Source organism: Neomonachus schauinslandi, chromosome 7, assembly GCF_002201575.2.
Source record: "Neomonachus schauinslandi chromosome 7, ASM220157v2, whole genome shotgun sequence".
Lineage (NCBI taxonomy): Eukaryota > Metazoa > Chordata > Mammalia > Carnivora > Phocidae > Neomonachus > Neomonachus schauinslandi.
Genome location: NC_058409.1, coordinates 50,403,029 through 50,408,592, shown reverse-complemented (window position 1 = coordinate 50,408,592; position 5,564 = coordinate 50,403,029).

Genomic DNA, 5,564 nt, shown 5'->3' with positions numbered 1-5,564 from the left:
TCTGCTCCAAGGCCTCGGCGGAAGTCCTTCCCCTGCGCGCGGCGGCGACGCACAAACGTTCCGGTTGCTGCGAGCGTCGGTCGCTGGAGAAGGGCGCTCGGGGGCCTGGCGTCCCAGAAGCTGATGAGGGTGCGAGAAGGAGCCTCTTGCCCCGCTTTCAGCCGTTATTCACAAAAAGGCGGGAAAAGTGCGGGAAAAGTGATCTCTGTTTAGCCGGGTAGCCGTCGACCTGGGATCTTAGGAGCTTGAATTTTGTGTATTATTTCTATAAGGTTGGCATGAAGGACTGCAGCAGCGGCAACTAAGCCAGAACCTTGCGGTGCAAGAGTTTTCTGGGACTGCTCTGCTGCTCCTGTTCATGCAACAAGTATTATTGGGCACCTGCTTTTTACGGTTCTAAGCACTGGGTAAATAGCAATTAAAAACTAATCCCTGGGGGCGCCTGGGTGGCTCAGATGGTTAAGCGTCTGCCTTCGGCTCAGGTCATGATCCCAGGGTCCTGGGATCGAGTCCCACATCGGGCTCCCGGCTCAGCGGGGAGCCTGCTTCTCCCTCTGACCCTCTCCCCTCTCAGGCTGTTTCTCGCTCGCTCGCTCTCTAAAAAATAAATTTTAAAAATCTTAAAAAAAAAAAAAAAACTAATCCCTGCCCATCCCCCCCCGCCCCCGTGGAATTCTTCTATGAATACATTTATCGAGAAAAACATACTGTATCAAATGGTGATAGTGCAAAGAGAAAAATTAAGCATGGAAGGGGAACATGGTCCCAGCTTAACACAGTGTAGTCCGAGGAGTCCTCACTGACAGTTGAGCCATGACCGGAATAAGGAAGGGAGTTAACCATACTTCTACCTAGGGCAAGACCTCCCGAGGCAAAGGGAACCACAAGGGCTAAGGCCCTGAGGTGGAAACCCATCCATGTGTTTCTGGGACTGCATGAGAAAACGGGTTGAGTGATAGCTGCTGAAATCGGCCGCGGGCTCTGAACATTTTAGTAACTTTGGAGGAATGATAGTGGTTTGGTCGAGGATAGTATGGCAGTGCAGCTAGTGAGAAGGGTTGGATTCTAGATCTTGTCGATACCAGATGTGTGTTAGGAAAAAAGATCCAATGACCCAAAAGTTCTCAGCTGAGCAACTGAAAGGTTAGAGTTGCAATTTCTGAGAGAATGGGGGGTGATAAGATCTGTTCAGTTTTGGACAAGTTTGAGATGCTGGAGATGCCTGCTAATACATATGGAAATAGTAGTGTGCATGAAAACTACAGTGCCTTAAAATAGGCTAAAGATGTCAGCCTTCTGTGACTGTCTGAGGTGACCTCAAGCGGAAACCAAAAACAAGAAGTGGAAACCAGTTAGGCAGAGGTCTGCAGGCAATATTTTTTAACAAATATGATAGAAACACAATGTATTAAGATGACCCAAGCGTTTTTCACACGTCTATGTGTAAATCAGTGAAGCTGAATTTTTACAACGGAACTGATTGTACCTTGTGACACATAATCATAATTAGAGAACTGCTTGCAAGCACATCTACCCCTTCCCGCTTTTGCGTATATAACCCCCTGTGAAGCTAAATTTCAGAGCAGTTCTGAGCAATCTGAAATACTGTTTCCTGGGTGATAGTCCTCAGTAAGACAACAAATAATGCATTTACTAACCTACTTGGAGGTTGGCTTTTTTTTTTTTTTTTTTTAGACATTAAGCATTTCCCACACTTGAGAAATGGAGATGCAAGGTCCAGCCAGAGCATCAGAAAAAGCTTACATCCACGAGAGGAACAGTGGGAAGGAACTGCAGGAACTGGAGCTTCTTTATTTCCCCATCAGCATACGCTCCCCCGCTCTGCTGCCTATATTGCTTTGTTGGTACCAACATCTTCCCTTGTGTTCTGCCCCCTCAAAAACATAAACACAAGCCATGCTGCATGATACTGGAAAGAAAAGACCTGTATTTATTTTTTTATTTATTTTTTTTAATATTTTATTTATTTGACAGAGAGAGAGATAGCGAGAGCAGGAACACAAGCAGGGGGAGTGGGAGAGGGAGAAACAGGCTTCCTGCGGAGCAGGGAGCCCGATGTGGGACTCGATCCCGGGACTCCGGGATCATGACCTGAGCCGAAGGCAGACGCTTAACGACTGAGCCACCCAGGCGCCCAGAAAAGACCTGTATTTAAAACCAGGCTCTGCCACACTAGCTGGGTGACCAACAAGTTGGTCACTTGTTGTGACCAACAAGTCACAAACGATACCTTCACCTACACACAACCTAGTGGCAACTCCATTACCAGCTTTTATTTCCCCCCAGAGGACAAAGGCCTTATTATTTTCAGTGTTGTCTTTAAAAAGGAGAGAATTCGGCATTGCTGATTCTTTCCCAGTGCCAGTCACCTTTCGTTTTTGCCTCCCCCACATCTTTAACTCTTCACAGGACTCACACTCTTTCCTTGCCCTTCCTACTTTCCCTCTATCCTCCCTTCCTTTCACAAACTCCACTTTTTTCCTTTTTCTTTTCCTCCATTCTGGTTGGCCATCATGTTCCAAGACAGGATGTATTCCTATGGGACAACTGGCCACAACCCCAAGCCCCAAGCATGTATCTTGCATATGTTCACTATCCATCAGTCTGGGAAGACCTTTTTTTAATTAAAAATTTTTTAATTTTTATTTTATGCATGCTCCACACCCAATGTGGGGCTTAAACTCATGACCCTGAGATCAAGAGTCCCATGTTCAACCGACTGAGCCAGCCAGGTACCTCTAGGGAAGGCTTTTCTTTTGAATGAAGAAAAAAAAAAAGGACAGGAGTCCCTAGTAAAGTATATTTGTGGAGAGGAGGCTGGATCATTCAAACTCACAACTGTGAAGTTTACTCTCCTCTGTATATATTTTAGTCATAGATCTTAACTAGGAGTTGTACCAAGGCAAAACAAAACGTGCATAAATCCATGGTAATCCCTTGCCATAACTGTGGCTGACACAACATTCTAATCGTATACAAATTGGGAGAAGAAATGGATCTAATCTAGCCTTATGTTTCAACTAGTAAAACTAAGGGACAGCTATGAAGAATGGAACAGTTTGATCTTTGCCCATGGGTAGCTGAACACAGCCCCCAGGGCTAATGAATTTATGAAGAGCTCAGCCAGTGTTATTACGCTGAAATTCAGCATGCACAACTTTGGAGACTGGGAGAGGTGAACTTGATGGAAGTATCTGTAAAGATACTTTCTCACACAGAGACTCATTAAAAACCTCCACAACTGCTTTTAACAGAATAGAATAATCCTTATTTTGACATGTTATAGCACTTGTTCATCATCTATTAAGTCACAGTACCAAGCCTAATGCAGTTATCTAAAATTCAAAAGAACTCATACCCTAACGCTGCACCCAGCACAGACCAATAAGGATTGAGATGATACATACACTCTTAAAACACAATTTGTTTTTTAAAAATTTGTTTCAAGTCTCATCTTCCAGCTTTGGGAAATTGGTTTAACTGGCCATGTTTATTACATTCTGACAAGGACTGTTGTTCTAAGTCCTACATTAACTACCTTCATAACAACTATGAGATCAGGTACACATAGTTCTTACACAAATAAGCAAACTGAGGGCAGGAAGGCTAAGTAATTTGTCCAAGGTCACAAAGCAAGTAATTGCTGCAGACAAAGCAAGAACAGGACGACACAAGCAGGGAAGAGCGAGAGGGTCCTGTGACAGCAACTAGAAATCTTGGGGGACCCCTACATTGGGTTGCAGTCCCCTCCAACAAAATCAATTATGTTTCCATGCTTTTCTCAAACTGCAAAGTGGCATTATTTTAACTTAACAGTGCTTTCTAAAAACTACCCAAGTTAGGGACGCCTGGATGGCTCAGTCAATTAAGCATCTGCCTTCAGCTCAGGTCATGATCCCAGGGTCCTGGGATCGAGTCCCACATTGGGCTCCTTGCTTGGCAGAGAGCCTGCTTCTCCCTCTACCTGCTCTGCCTGCCGCTCCCCCTGCTTGTGCTCTGACAAAAAACATAAAATAAAATAAATAAATAAATAAACTACCCAAGTTACTTGGGCATTTTTCTTTGTGAAAACTGTTCCCATTAAAATACATGTGAACAGTATGAAATGCAGGAGGAGGGATGACACAGCCGTCCATCTAAGTCATTTGTCCTTCCACAAAAGTTACACGGTTAATGTAGAACCACAGCTGCCAGGAGACGGGGTCTGAATCCTGATTCCTCCAGCTGAGCTTTCAGAGATGTCCAGAGGAGGTACTTCTATCACAGTGATGAAGCAGGGAGCATGTCTCTGTGTGAGGGACTCTTACAGCCTCAACTCAAAGTCCCCAGAGCCGTGACTGGAGAACTCTTCTCCTGCTCGTACCTTTCTTTACACACGCACACCTATTCAGGTCTTTACAGATACTTCTGATATTTCATACGAAACATTTTACGTCAATTAAAAGTACTTAAAATGCACTAAAAATATATTTTATTAACACCAGACACAGTAATTCCATCTTACCCATGAATTTAGTGACAGTCAACCTAAAATGGGAGCCCAGAACCTAATATTCCAACAGACCAAGATTCCAATCATATTTAATCACTTGCTACTATCCGACAGTGGACCAGTTAATCTACCACATCATCAGTTTTCTTACCTGTTAAATGAGAATGAGAAATGATTACATGTCAATAGAATGTTATAAGGATTAAATGATAATTTCATATATGTGTGTATACAATGTAACTTTTACTATAAATACCAATAGGCTTCAATTTATTTCAAAAAATACAAGCATATATAACAAAACTAACACCTGTTCTTTCTGGCAGATGGATATGTGTTTATAGTTTTCTATTTTTCAAAATAAAGAGAAATTAAAATATTGATCTTATCTACTTTGAATACAGAAGCACCTATGTAAAGGCATTCCTGTGTGCAGTTAACCTTTATCAGCAGGACCACATGCTTTCACAACAGAATTTCTGGAACAATCGTTCAAAATAGAAGGCAGACTGCAGACATAAGAATCTCAGGTCAGAGATGGATGAGACCTCCAACATCTAATCTAAACGTCTTGTTTTCCAAACTAGAAATCAGCCTAAGTGGTTCTTTAGTTACATCCAGCTGGTTAATCCCAAGTGGTCTTTAAGTACCACATTTGAGAAATTATTTTCTTGTATTTTATTTTTAAGTCCAATTTTCTGACACAATTTTACAATGGAAATTCACGCTATTTGATTTTGTTCGTTCAGCTGTATAGTTTTGTTTTGTCAGAACCCTGGCATCCTTGCCATCTTCATAATCTAAGTACACTGACTTCCAAGAACAAAGAAATTTAAATTTTAGCATACATAAAAATGAGTTAAGTTGCTCAAGAGTCTTTACCACTTGGTGTGAAACCAAAAGGTATGAAAACTATAAACTCTTACCTTTTATAGTATGAACAGCACATGGAAAATTAAGAATTTCTTCAATTTGAAGAAATGAATCAGTTATAATAGAAACATTATTTTAAGATGTATCTTTGGAAAATGATTCAGACTTGTATATAAAG